The sequence below is a fragment of the Crocuta crocuta genome, unplaced genomic scaffold, assembly GCF_008692635.1.
Source record: "Crocuta crocuta isolate KB4526 unplaced genomic scaffold, BGI_CrCroc_1.0 scaffold6, whole genome shotgun sequence".
In the NCBI taxonomy this organism is placed as follows: Eukaryota; Metazoa; Chordata; class Mammalia; order Carnivora; family Hyaenidae; genus Crocuta; species Crocuta crocuta.
This window is the reverse complement of record NW_027531917.1, coordinates 774,773-790,090: the sequence shown is the minus strand read 5'-3', so window position 1 is coordinate 790,090 and position 15,318 is coordinate 774,773. Positions and strand designations below refer to the sequence as shown.

General features: G+C 35.8%; 1 pseudogene; it reads left to right on the top strand.

Moving 5' to 3' along the window:
- Nucleotides 1-13,975: 13,975 nt before the first annotated feature.
- Nucleotides 13,976-14,579, top strand: LOC144240535 (large ribosomal subunit protein uL11 pseudogene; annotated as a pseudogene).
- Nucleotides 14,580-15,318: the final 739 nt, after the last annotated feature.

The following is a 15,318-nucleotide window of genomic DNA, read 5'->3' as shown; positions in this document are numbered from 1 at the left end:
AGAGAAGCCAAGGGGGGAAATAATTAAAATGGATTAATAGTCCACCTCTAGTCATTAATGCTTTTTGGCAAAAGATTTATAAAACTCCATTTGGGTGTCTTGAGGATGAAATTTATTTCCTCTCTTGCCGTCAGGTAAATTAAAAAAATTCTTAGTTCCAGAAGGTCAGAACAAGCATAAGGCCTACTATACTAGCTCATGGTTCCAAAACAATAGATATATGGAGACAATATTATTGCTGGCTAATACCCTAGGGATGAACCAATGAGCAAGACACTGTCAAAACTCTAGTGATTACTTGGATTGACAAGGAACACCAGAAGGCCAAAATATTTAAGTGAGGCTAGTGAAGCACTGGGCAAAAAAATTTTAAATATGAGACCTTAGAACATTTAATGCTGTTAATGTACATATGTAACATTATTGTACATTTCATAGTGCTTCAACATTTAGCCAGTACAAAATGTTATTGAGTAATATGATCAAAGGTTTTAAGTCCAGTATAAAGGAGAACTAAAAGATGAGAGTGTAGAATTGTGTGTTTCTAACTACATCATGGGGACTCATTTTTCTTAGTTTTACAAAAAAGATAAAGAGTTCCTAAATTTGGGGGGTGCCTGGGTGGCTCAGTTGGTTGAGTATCCGACTTTGGCTCAGGTCATGATCTGACTGCTCATGGGTTCGAGCCCTACATCAGGCTCTGTGCTGACAGCTCAGAGCCTGAAGCCTGCGTCAGGTTCTGTATCTCCCTCCCTCTCTGCCCTGCTCCCGTTTGTGTGCTCTTTCTCTCTCTCTCAAAAATAAATAAACATTAAAAATTTTTAAAAAGAGTTCCTCAATTTTGTAACCACTGTTAGTGGTTCCTACTAACAGCCCTTCTCATTTTGTTCTTAAAATATTTCCTGAAGAAAGCATCTGGGGAGGATTCTCTCCCTTCTTCCTCATTCTGTGTAAGACTGCTAAAGGAATCTTGCTGGTTATCATTCGTTACTTTAAATTTATTAACTCAACAGGCGTGGTCTGAGATCTCATTTAAGAGTATGGTTATTTCACTTCATAAAGGAAAACTCTCTGTTCCAAGTAAAGTACAGAACAATTTGTTGGTTGGATATCCCAAATTGTCCTGCTTGCTGGGTGCTAGTCTGATCTTGAATACTCTTATCCCAGGCTTTGGCAGGCTTTAGGGATAGCTTTTACTCTCATTGAATTCTTTATCAACTCATGGAAACATCTCCCAGGAAAAGAAATCTACATTTTGTTTTTTAAACTCCTACCTTGGTGGCCATCAGTTAGTGAGTTAGTGATAGGCGGGCTGCAGCTACAGTTATAGATCCATTTGCTGCTCCTGGAAAAGCTGTACCTCATTTGGTAATGCTGTAATTAGAACTGGTAAGAACAGTCTTCTAATCCATAGTGAAGTTTTCAAAGGGGTGAAAAGGTATGTTTTGTTAGCCTTTTTAAAAAGTGTGTTTCTTAATGAGCTGACACTACTTTTTGAATAGTAGACACGTAAGTGTCTATTATAACTTTATCAGCTTGAATTTGATTTGTTCAGAAACAATCTACACTGCTTCTAAAACAGAGCCAATTACCTTTGATAGACATTTCCCTGCTTTTAACAGGTTTGTAAAAGACAAAGCCATAAAATAAATTACCTCATTTGGTTACTTTGGTGTGTTCTTTCATAAGCAGTCTATCTAGAAATTATTTTGCTCACAAGTAGACATTCTATGGATACACGACAGAGAGTATATTTTGCTCAGGGCACTTGTTTGTGAGAATCACATTTTTTTCAAACTAAAATAGTTTATGTTTCATGGAGTGAAAGCTTGGACATGTCACCACTGTGTCTGTGTGCTGGGCTGTATTTAATATGCCCACCTGTAGAAAATACTTGATAACATCACTACAGAGCAAAGATTGGATGGCTTTATATTTCGATAACAGTCTCTATGGGACAGCTCAGCTTCTACAAAATGATTTTACCTCACAATTTGGTAAGAAAGACATATGTATGCTCAAAAGGCAGCGTGGATTATTTACCCTGCCAAGAATACCATCTCAAGCTCTGTCACTCATTTTTCAAAACATTATTTGATGGCAAAAGTATTCAGAGGATTGCCTAAATGTCAAGCATTTTTATAGATAATATAGATTATGTTTGTAGAAGAAGTTAATTATTTTTAATGTTTTATTTATTTCTGAGAGAGAGAGACAGCATGAGCAGGGGAGGATCAGAGAGAGAGGGAGATACAGAATCCGAAGTAGGCTCCAGGCTCTAAGCTGTCTGTCAGCACAGAGCCCAGTGCAGGGCTGGAACTGTGAGATCACGACCTGAGCCGAAGTTGGACGCTTCACTGACTGAGCGAACCAGCTGCCCCAGTAGAAGAAGTTAAAACAGCAGAAAGCAGACTATCTAGTTCCTTAGCATCTGTTGGAGGAGTCCCTGAGAAGACAGGACCACTGGTTGACCTGTGAGCTGGATCCAAAGATCAAAGTCTCCTCACCACACCTGTCCTTGGAATCTATGTTTGCCCACCACTCCCCAACCAGTTGCTAGTTCAAGGACATAGCCTTGAGAGTAAGGTGTTGTTGAGACTATCTGGACTGAAACTGTGACTGAACCTAGTTAAGGCATCTATATAAACTTAGGATTTAGGCAGGCCAGTGCAGAGATCTGTTAGTCCTGTGGCCACCCAAAACAAGCCTCATATGTTAGTTCCCTTGCTTGTTAAACCTGCCACCTACCAATGTGAAGTGGCTTGCCTATTTATTTATTTATTCAGTTAGTTAGTTAGTTAGTTAGTTAGTTAGTTAGTCTCCTCTTCCCCTCCATGTATGTGGACCTCGGAAACTCCCAATTTTGTGAACCAAGAGTAACCCTTTACGAAACTGATTTTCCTGAATTGTTGTTCTGAATTGGGTACTGTTATGATGCCATGGGCCTATACTGAGGATTGAAGTTGTCATTATGCTTATTCTATGGCTGTTGTGAAAAGCACTGTTTATTTCATTATACAATGGTCTTTTTATCAGAAGCCCTAGAAGAAATTACTGGCTGATCTTATCACCAAGGTGAATTGTTCTTCTGAGCAATTGGCTTATTTATTCATTGAAAGAGAGAGAGAGAGAGATAGAGAGAGAGAGAGTATGCACACAAGCAAGAGGGAAAGGGAGAGAGAGGGAGAGAGAGAGAATCCCAAGCAGGCTTTGTGCCACCAGAGGAGAGCCGAATGCGAGGCTTGAACTCACAAACTGTGAGATCAGTACTTGAACGGAAACTAGGAGTTGGATGCTTGACTGACTGAGCCACTCAAGCGCCCCTATCTTCTCTATTTTAAATTGTGAATTATATAACTGATAATTACATTTTCCCAAAAAGGACTGATTTTTTTCCTCACAAAATATCTTTGTTGTTATTTACTACGAGTAAAGTATAATTATGAGTCCTGGAGTTTTTCAGTAGGAATCAATTTGATATAGTAGCTAGAGTTTATTAATTCCTTCTGTTAGAAATAAGTCCATCAACCCAATCAAAGGAGGTATGTGGAGACTGAAACCACAGTGGGGTGAAGTTTTAATCAACATTCCTGCAAGAGTGGGTGTCTGATAGATTGGCACACTTGGGGCAGTTACATCAGGCAGCTTATCTCCTAGCATGCAAGTCCCTGCCCCGGTTCCTCATTGGCTGAGTACTACGAAGGTTACAGCCTTATCAGGATGTTGCCTATGTCCATGTAAGGCAAAAGTAGTCTAATTGGAACAAATGTACATTCGCTGAGGTGACACAGAGAATTTCAGTCCCTCCTCCCTTTGTCCTTTGGCATATGCTCATTGCAAAGCCATAGAATATGGGCCACGGGTAAACAGAGAGGGGAAGAAGAACCAGGAAGTGAAGTGTCAAGGGTTTGGGACTCCATTTGGGAGGGTGGGGGGGCAGGGTTTCATACATATTTCCAATAGGTTGCAAACCTGTTGTTAATTAGACAGCATGGCTTTTATTTAGTATTTCTGAAAATGAATCATCTTTCTTCTCTCACTTCCTAGGTTATAACAATGTTCTAAGCAGGCTAATGTATTATCTTTACTATTATTATCACTAACTTATAGATGAGGAAACAGAGATGCTAAGAGACATGAAGACTTAAGAAAGTTGCCCAAAGATACAAAGCTAGTAAATACGGGAAATCATTCAAGTCCAGAAGTCATGATATGGCTACTAACCATGCTGCTCCTCAATTTACATGGAAATGGTATTTCTTTGACATTCCATCTTATCTTATCTTACCTCTTACCTAAATAATTCAGAACTATGCACTTAGGCATCAATCATTAAATATCATTTCACAGTTGGAGCATGTAGTAGACACTTGATAAATGATAATTGGAGAATATTCAAGCACAAATGCAGACTGTATATCCAAGAGGCTATAAAGTCATTGTTATATAAACCTCTGTACATCTAAAGCAAAGTATAATATCATAACTACAGGTCAAATTGAGGCAGAATATAGGTTGACTGATTTAGGAAATCAGAAATACATAGAAAACAACAACTATCAAAACAAGTCTTCAAAAGGGTATCCCTTGATTGATATATGTTACTTGTGAAAAGATATCTTCTGTATTTGAAACAGAGAAAATAAATAATAGTCATCTACCCATGATGAGTGCTCAAAGTGTTTTTAGTTAACTAGGGAAAAGAGCACAACAGGTCCAGAGAGGGGTTTTCTGTGAAACATGTAGACTTGCTACAGTGACAGGTATATCCTATGTCCTAAACCTTTATTCTTTCAGAGAGTTTACCCTTGAGCATACTCATTTTATTTTTCAAAAAAGTTTGGGCTATGGATTTAAAGGACTTTGGTTGTTTGGCAATTGTACACACTATACAGGGGGTCTAACACCCTTCATAAAAGTTGTGATGAATTTAATTTTACAGGAACAAACACCGACAGATTATTCTTTTATTTCCCCAGTCTTAGAGTTTAAAAAGGTTGAGTTTGAGACTGTTAAAGTATCTGCAGACGTCTGAAATATAAACTTCTACAAGTTTTCAGTTTTAACTCCTTGGAAAACCAAAAGCTAATTAGTAACAGGAGGCTAGCAGCTGATTAGTGCTCAACTAAAATGCATCAGAAGTTGAGTACTCCCACATCAGTGCTTTTTAGAGTAAGCATTTGATGAATTTAAATATGCTCAAAGCTGAGAGCTAGCCCAGATCATATGCAGTCCAGGTTTGTACTCAGTGTATTTCTTTGAGAAGTCTTTCCCAGACAATATGGAGCAATCAGAGTGGGGAGGAGTTTTGTTCCCTGGGATCCTTATCCAAAAAGTAATTGCAGAACTACAAATAAAACTCGACTGTTCTTCCATGGAGTTCAATCCTATGCTTCTCTGAACCCAGAACCTCAATGATAAGCTTTTTAAAATTTCAATGCGCTCACCATGTAAAAAGAAAAAAAATCACCTCTCAGAGAATATATTAATATATTATTAATTGTATTGAATATTTTCTGAATGCTCTATCTGTCCTAGGTACTACTCTAGGATGAGATATTATCTCTAAGATCTTGAGATGCATCAGTGAATGGAACAGGTAAACATCCTGCCCTTGAGGCACACACCACATAAACTAAGCTAATTAACACTTTTGGATAATACAGCTACAACTGGATTAAAGAATATTATGAAGAATGTTTTCTTTCTAAGCTAAGTGGTTTACATAAAGAATATGAACAAAATTATTTCCAACTTTGTAAGAATAAAACAATATGAACTAGGTGATGTTTAAGTTCTTTTTTCCTATTAATATCAGGGTATAATAATTCAGTTTCCAAATATAGCTCCTGAATTCTGTTTCCATACTGTAAGCTTCAAGTTTATAGAATTTTTTAGTAACTATTTGTAATTCTCTGTACGTCATATTCCCTCTGGCTCTGTCTTTGTCCCCTCTTTCTGGCACTCAATTAATATATTTCTCCCAATCTTGTCTCGCCTTTATCCTGTCAGTGATTATCATTTTTCAGTACCCATCTCAGGTATCTGTTCCTCCAGGAAACCTTCTCGGTCTTCAGTATCCCTCATCACATCTTAGTTACTTGTCATTCTCCTAGTAGCCCTAGGGACTAAATTTAAGTTTGTATTATCAGGGCTAAACACAATACCTGGCACACAGTACATAGTCAGTAGATATGGTTTCAAGATGTACTTTGATGGACTGATAGAATGATTGACATTCGACATTCACTTATCCTTAGCCAAAGGCAGGAAGTGATTAACATTTGATCTTCAGCTCCTGCCATAATTTGAGTTCTGCTCACACTTTCTGCCTTATCTTTTCAGTTGCTCCGTGCATAATCAATTGATCTATATCAAGCAAAGTATTCTATTCACAATTCCCTAAACATGGCTTTTATACCTTTGCCCATTTGTCATTGCTAAAGCATATCCAACAAGATTCTACCCATGTGTCAAATCTCATATCCGATTCCACTGATTCCGTAAAGTCTTCTGTGACACTTTGAACTTAGGTAGCACTTAGTGTTTCTTCTAGATAATTACTATAAGTGAAAATGAAACTACTTGGTTATTAATGTATATCCTAATAGGAAACGCCTCAGACTGTAAAAGTCTTTACTTGCAAACATTTTGGTAGTGTTGTTTATCTTATATTATAAACACTGTACAAAAGAATTTTTAAAATCCTTGACGATTGTGAGGATTTAAGCAATAGTTATTGTTGAAAATAGAAATTAGGACTCAGAGATTCATGCTCATTTTTTTTTTAATCTCACTCATGTTCTACTTTATTGTGAAAGGTGATAGAATCAAGAGTTTGATGATCATTAAGATATTGGTGAGATTGTATGTTTTAAAGTAAAATAGTAAAAAGTCAAAAAGATTTTGAGCTTATTTATATACAATTGATGAACCTGTCTCATAACTTAAATTGACCATATAGAAAATTTCACTAGATAACTATTTTAGGAACAAGTGACAGTGATAATGGATTTTTAATCTAATTGAGGGAGAGGATCCCTAGTTGAGGGTAGATATAACTTGAATGATTTTGCAATATGAATTTCAGTATTTAAATATTATCCTGACACTAATACTGGAGATTTGAGTTGGGCTGATTTTGATACTTGAAAGCAAACGGCACCTGGTGTTAGCACTATTGAATGTTGAGAATAATTGACATGACTCTAAATTGGTTATTATATAGGTATTACTGCCAGAGTACTACAGATGACCATCCTGTATATTTACACAAATCAAGTGATCCCAGGCGTGTGATTCACAAGGAGGTTAGTAATGCAACTGAAATTAACTTACATAGAAATAAAAATTATTCAATGCTCTAAATTGAAGAAAGACCTAAGGAACCAAGCTTCAGGAAAATAGGTCCTACACTTCTCCAATGACTTCAGGGACCAATAATTATATTTTCCCTTCCCTTCCCTTTCTTTGCTTGTTGACTTCAATATCTCTAGCCACTAAACTTCACAAAATAGAACTGTGTTGGCTGGCAGTTCTTGAGCTCAGTCCTTGTACCTTTATAACCAAGGGATTTTTTTTCAAGTATAAACACACACATACACACACACAAAACATAAATATCAAAATAAAGCAAGCCCTCAGAGAATGACTCTAGAGCAGCTTAGAAAAGTGTTCACCTATTGGACTAATACTACATACCGGCTTGAGGACAGTGTAATTGTGCTATGGTCTGAACAGCTCATATAGAACCTTCATGGCTGGATCTCTGTTCAGTGTAATAACTGGAAGCCACTACTGGAATCACATAGTTCAAAGGAATATATTGATTTTTAAAAAATTGGAGGGGTACTGGGAATTAAGAAAGAAGTTATGTGTTATTACAGGTGAAGAGACTATGGCCTTTAAATTATGAGTGTCCTCCATAGTTCTTCAGCTAGTATTTGTGGGCAAGGGGAGGAGAATAGAGGATTGATTACTTGGGGGAAAGAGTGAAAAGAGATGAGAGTTGGGCACCAGCAAAATGGATTCACAGTCAGTCTCCATTCCCAATATGTATGTGAAAACGAGTCAGAGATCTCCTTATGTGTATTGATAAGACATGGGTATTCGTATTGGAGTTTTAGGTATGAATTATCAGAAGAAGGGTGTTATGAATTCAGGAGCTTCCAGTTTTGCCCTTGTGTTTCACATTTAGGTGATTGACATCTGAATCCCACCACCTTGTGGATAGACCATGATGATAAACATTTTTCTGAATTAGGATCAGCTCTGGTAGATCCTCTTAGTAATTCCATCTCTAGAAGGCTGGGTGAATATAAGAGCCAACAAAAACGTTCTTAACCTTCTCCCTGAGATCTAATTTAGCCATCTAAATTTTAAAAAGATCCAGTTAAACAATAAATTGGTAGCTATTAAAATAATAGTGGTCCTTAGCTACTAGCATGTGGCAAAGATTTGGCACCTGAATTTAATATGGAACAAAGGACAGAAAAAAGCAATGACAGGGTAAAAGAAAAATAATAGAGATGAGAAAATAATAGTCATTAGTAGAAGATATATTTTTTAAAAATGTATGTGTATGGAGAAATGTGTAGGTGAAAAAGTAGTAGATTATTTGTTTTGAAGGATGCCTTTATTCTGAAATCATCTCATTATCTGTGAATATTCAAGGAAAGCATTAGAATAATATTTAAAATCCTTAACATTGTTTTCTTATATAGACTTTCGACTTTGGTACTCATAGATTTACAGATTTTTGGGGGATGTCCCAGGAAAGAGTAGAAAACTACTCAGGTAATTTTTTGGCCACATTTTTATAGTCTTGTTTTAAAAGAGTTATTTTTAATACTTCCTAAAGAGCTAATTTAAAAGGACCTCGAAATTGAAAAAAAAAATTATCTGTTTTCCTGCTTTCATTTAAGGCTGATGTATCCCTCATGTATATTCTTATAGAGTTAATGAAATACATATTTGCAAGGCACCACATTAATAAGAAAGAGTGATTGGAAAAAGTGTCACCTGTATTTTGTTAATTTGCTGCAGGCTCACTCTTCCTGCAGCTGGCGCATATTTTTAATCTTTTTCTTTTTTGGCAGGATAGAAGTATCTGTGATGAGGAAACCAGTAGCGGCTCTTTCTCTTTGTAAAGGAAGGGATGCTGAAAATCTGAGTAATTACAGCTCCATTTCAATTTTACTCACAGCAGTTAAATTATTTAAATGTATCTTCTGCAGTCAAAATGAATAGATTTTAGTTTACAAATATTTTATAACCATTAGAGCAATTTTGTTCCCATTATCTTAGCTTCCCAATTCTGTGTTATTAAAAATGAGAAATAATCCTCACAAAGTGATTTCAAATGAGAGTTCTGGGGTAGAATTATATACATTGATTTTCTTAGGTTCTTTGATGAGGGGGACCTACGTATATCAGTATTATTCTCTTATATATATATTTTTAATTTTAGCCATGCAAGAAACATTATATTTCAGGCCAAAAACAAAATCTGGAGTGTATTATAGTTTCTTCAACAGGAGATTTAATGCTACCCAGTATTATGTTAGAATTTAGGGCATGACAATTTTATTGATTATATCATGAGCTTAATGTCTTGGGGCTGCTGATATTGGTAGGAAACAATTAAGAAGTTCCTCCATTTTTATCCCATTATCTTTTGTGAACTCAGCTACATTTAATCTTTTTTTTTTTAATTTTTGAAAGTCAGATTTTAACAACTTTTAACTTGAGAGCTTTTACACAGAGGGTATGAGAGTAAACTTTTATGGGTTTGGTTAGATTTTTTTTTTAAATTTTTAATGTTTTATTTATTTTGAGAGAGAGAGAGTGCATGAGCAGGGAGGGTCAGAGAGAGAGGGAGATACAGAATCTGAAACAGGTTCCAGGCTCTGAGCTGGCTGTCAGCAAAGAGCCTGACGCAGGGCTGGAACCCAGGAACTTTGAAATCATGACCTGAGCCGAGGTCAGACGCTCAACAGACTGAGCCACCCAGGTGCCCCGGATTTGGTTAGATTCTTAAGTTTTCAGTTCTCATGCTTTTGGTCATCATAATACACTTCATTTGTCTCTGTGGTTTAGAGGAGGCAGCCTTCTTATAATGCTTACCATATATCAGAAGATGATGAAGTAACTAGAAATTTTGCTTTATGTGCACATTGTATAATTTAACTACTTTGTAAACCTAAGCTCGAAAGGATCAACTATACAAAGAGATTTTCAGTTTTTCATTATTTGGCATTTTATATTATTAATATTTCTTATTTGATAGGATATTTGTGCTTCTAATCATACTTATTATCAACATTTTGTGCTATTCTCTCTAGGCCTGAATCTTAAAGCCGTTAAATATTTTATCACTCACTGCCTAAAAAGTAGGCTCTGTGGTTGCCTCTTTAGCATTAGGAATGCATGTGACTTAAATTATTCACTCTAAGCCTCAAGTCTTCATCTGTAAAACAGAAACACCAATAAATACCTCAAAGCTCCATTGTGTTTACTAAAAGTGAAAAATGTGAGTAAAACATTTAACACAAGTCCAGGAACCCAGTACTCATTTCCTACTTCCCCTTATCGAAGCTAATAATAAAGAATATGATCACTCAGCCAGTTTCTTATTCTACTGATTTTCAACATTATTTAGAGTCAAATATGTGTAATAAGAGCAAATTTCAATGTTTATACTTATATGTGAGGAAAGTGTAGCCTTGTTTAATTTGATTTGCTTCTGGATCTATATCCAATTTCAGTTATTGGAGGTCAGGATAAAATCCATTTTCTTTCTCAATTTTGCAATTGATTGTAGAAGATTCATGTGACCTCTCTAGTCTAACTTATGCATTACAGGACCAATTGTAGTTCAGTTTGGAGTTCATAGGGCCCCTTAGAATCCAATGGCTTTCTACTTCTCTGCCATTCATAGACCCAGAGCAGATAAATCTGGCCTTTTGGCTCCAGACTCCCTTCGCACACTGTGTACCTAGACCTATCTGAGATTTGCCCACTTTCTGTGAGAGTTGCCCTGTAGAGTTGCCCAGTCTGCTAGCGACTTCCCCATCTCCATTCTAGGCAGCTTGATCTTAAAGGCACTTAAAATCCAGCATCCACTCTTCAATAAGAGTAGGCTTTAATCAAATATATAAAGCAATTCTATTTGATAGCTTCTGCTTTCAACCCTTCCAAACATTATGAAGCAAGTAAATACAACATCACCTGCTGGGATTTGAGGGAGTGTGGAATGCTGATTAAACACACCCACACTATTATATCAAAAAACTGCCTTTCAAATTTTGGGAGGAAACAGATACTATCAATTAACTCTTCTGACTTAGTGAACATTTCAATGAAAATTCTGGAATAATACTGTGAGAAAGCTGATTCAGGCAGACTCACTTTCTAGTGTCAATTAGTTCTATATTCCCAATTTAGCTTCCTACTTATCTACAGTCATGTCTCTTGGAATTTCACAGGACCTTCAGAATCTCTTGGGGTTACAGTTCAATAGTCAATGTAATCCAATGCTTTGTAGACAGTAGTGCTGAATATATTAAATTGTTTTGACATAATAACTTCATGATGAAATAGAAAATCAAGTTTTAAACTACTTATTTTTCATATAAAGGGCAAGATAAAAAAAAAAAAGCAAGTTTACCTAATCAATGTATAATTCTCATTGGATCGGTTGGCATTCAGTGTAATGTAATGTTGTCAAAAAAGAGAGTAATAAACTAATAGTCAAGATTCCCAGCTTCTAGTTAAGCCTTGGACACCAGCTGGATGACCATGAGAAAACCATTACTTTTTCTGTTTGTGTTTTCAAAATAATAAAGCAGTGACAATCCCATAAATTCCTACTTACCTTATATAGTTGCGATGAAGATCAAGTGAGGCAATGTGAATGTTGAGACTTAATGTACAAAGTTACAGAATAATGTTATGAAATGTTCACCTATCTAAGTATGTAAAAAAAAAGAGGCAAAGGAAATGTGTCTATTATATGAACACACTAATAGTAAATTAAAGAGCATTTGGAAGGACAAAAAAGATGATTTAGTGTCTTTCTAAATCCTACCAAATAGTATGGTTATTGGATTATTGACAAACTAAAGAATGAACTTTTCTATTGACTAATTTAAAAAATATCCCTTGCTAGGACATGACTAAGAATAATATTGCTAGGAATATTATTTAACCCAGGGTTCTATACTGATAGATTTTACTCAGTTCTGGAATAAGGCAATAATGGCAATCTGAAATATGAACTGATATTAAGGTGATAGAGTTGTTAGATTGTATAATGTGGCATTGTCTAGACTCATGGATTTTTGTCCTGGATTACCACAAAGAATGCTACTATTAGGAAATTATAGATCACATCTGCAAAGTTGTCTCTATCATCTGAGATAACATTGAGAAAGACAATATCTGAGATGTTTTATCATATCATATCTTAATGCTGTGTGGTGGTTAATTTTATGTCTCAAGTTGAAGAGTGTTTCTGAATGAACTTAACATTTAAATTGCTGAATGCTGAGTACATAAATTGTCCTTCATAAGGTAGGCTGGTCTCATCTAATCTTTTGAAGGCCTGAATAGGAGAAAAAGACCATTCTCCCAGAGCAAGATAGAATTCTCCAACAGACTGCCTTCAAATTTCATTTGCACCCCTGGCTCTCCTAAGTCTCCAGCTTACCAGCTCATGTTATTGATTTTTAACTCATCAGTATCTATACTCTTGTGAGTCAATTTCTTATAATAAATCTCTTTCCACTATACACCCACATACATTCTATGGATTTTGTTTCTCTGGAGAATGCTGACTAATAAATACAGCATGTATCAACTTTTCAAGACATAATGAAAAGAAATATTCTGTTTATCAATATTATGAAAGATAATATCCTACTTTACTAATTTTTCATGTTGATACTTCTTGACCAAAAGGACCTCAAGATGTACCAAAGTGAAATGAGAAATATGCATATAACATGTAATATGTATACAAAAAGGATAAGCAATGTGGGCAGAATAGAAAAAAATCCCAAGTGGGTATAAATGAAAAAAGTTCATTACTTAATAGCCATTTTCTTCTTAGAATGTCAATATTGATATAAGGGGTTGCCATCTAAATTAATCTGATATTTTAGTGTGAAAAATTTTTAGAGATTATTGTGTCAAAATCTACATAATTCAATAACACTGAGATTTTAAACCACCTAGTTATAATTTGAATGTCCTTTGGAGAGCTAAAGAGATAAGGTAGCTTTATGCTTGTTCAACACGGCATCATTATCATCTAACCAAAGCAAGAAATGGAAAGAGATGACTTCTAAAGCCTCTCACATCAGGCTTCTTTTATTATAATCAGGCAAGCTTTGCACATAGAGCCTACAAGATATTAAAATTTAGATTATTAAATAATAAGACCACATACAACAGTGTTTCAATACCATTAGCTTCTAATAAATCAAATTTGCAGGAATTAAAGTATAAAGTTATTATGTTTCAGTGAGAGAGGAAATATTAAAATTCATGAGTATTTTAAAGGACACCATAACTAAAGCAGAGCAGATTACAGTTGTGTCCATAAAGAACTAGAAACTTTGAATATGTATTTACCATGAAATTATCAGACATCAATAGGAAAATAAATATCTTCACTGAAGAAAAACATGTAGGATTGACTTGAATGATGGTTATAGATGATAAAAAAGTTACAGAGGTAATTTAGAAATAGGTGATATCCTTTATAGATACTAGGAAAGGGAAAATACCAGCAAAGAGGTTAAAGAGATTATGAAGGGCATTTTTAAATAGGTTAGGGAGAACACGATATGATAAAGATGAAATAGACCCTTTTAGAAGAAATTGATTATAGAAGCCACAGAAATTGATGAACAATAATTAGGTTTAGAAGCAGCAGTAATTAAGAATAGGTATAATATGCTTTTGGCTTTCGGCTCGGAGGAGGCAACAGTGCAACAGTCTTCGGTCGTCCCGAGTCCGGGTTCATCCGACACCAACCGCCTCCACCATGCCTCCTAAGTTCGACCCCAAGGAGATCAAAGTCTTATACCTGAGGTGCACCGGCGGCGAAGTCGGTGCCACGCCTGCCTTGGCCCCCAAGATCGGCCCGCTGGGTCTGTCTCCAAAAAAGTTTGGTGATGACGTCGCCAAGGCAACCGGTGATTGGAAGGGTCTGAGGATTAACGTGAAACTGACCATTCAGAACAGACAGGCCCAGATTGAAGTGGTACCATCTGCCTCCGCCCTGATTATCAAAGCCCTCAAGGAACCGCCAAGAGACAGAAAGAAGCAGAAAAACATTAAGCACAGTGGAAATATCACTTTTGATGAGATTGTCAACATTGCCCGACAGATGCAGCACCGATCATTAGCCAGAGAACTCTCTGGGACCATTAAAGAGATTCTGGGGACCGCCCAGTCTGTGGGCTGCAATGTTGATGGCTGCCACCCTCATGACATCATAGATGACATCAATAGTGGTGCAGTGGAATGCCCGGCTAGTTAAGAATTACAAAGGAAAATATTTTAATAAAGGATCAATTTGACAAAAAAAAAAAAAAGAATAGGTATAATATTGAAATTTTATAAACACTTAAATTTTATAAACTTGTCAAAAGTCTATGAATTATAAAATTAAGAATATGAATTTGGGGAAAATAAATTTAGAAGAAAAAACTTTAAAAAGTGCTACAGAATATTATATAAATGCTCTCTACCTTCAAAAATGGTATCTCATTTTAGATGTTTTTTCTTTCTTAATACTGACAAACTATTTCAATATTAAAATACATATCAGAAATATTTTTATCATAAGCATTTTCCACCATCAATATCATAGAAGTATGACAAGCAATTGTATCCAAGATGGTCAGTCAATCAAATTGCCAAATTAATTTATTTTCAATCTTAAGTTTTCTTGTTCACCCACCTTATCTAGGTAGTGTAGCTACTGCTTGAGTATAGGCTGGGAGATGCTCATAAAGGAATCTTCTGGGATCGTTTAATTTATTGGGTCCTTATCCTTTAGAATATAGGAACAGTGATAGTTAGCAAATATATTTAAACTTTTTCTCTTACATTATAATTCTCTTTGATTAGCCCAAATTTTCATTAGAAGAGTGAAGAAGGTCTCCTTCTAGCCTTGGGACCTGCTTTTTATTTAAACCATTAAGAAGAAAGACTCTGGGGGTACCGGGGTGGCTCAGTTGGTTAAATACCCAACTCTTAGTTTGGGCTCAGGTCACAATCTCATGGTTCATGGGATTGAGTTGGGCT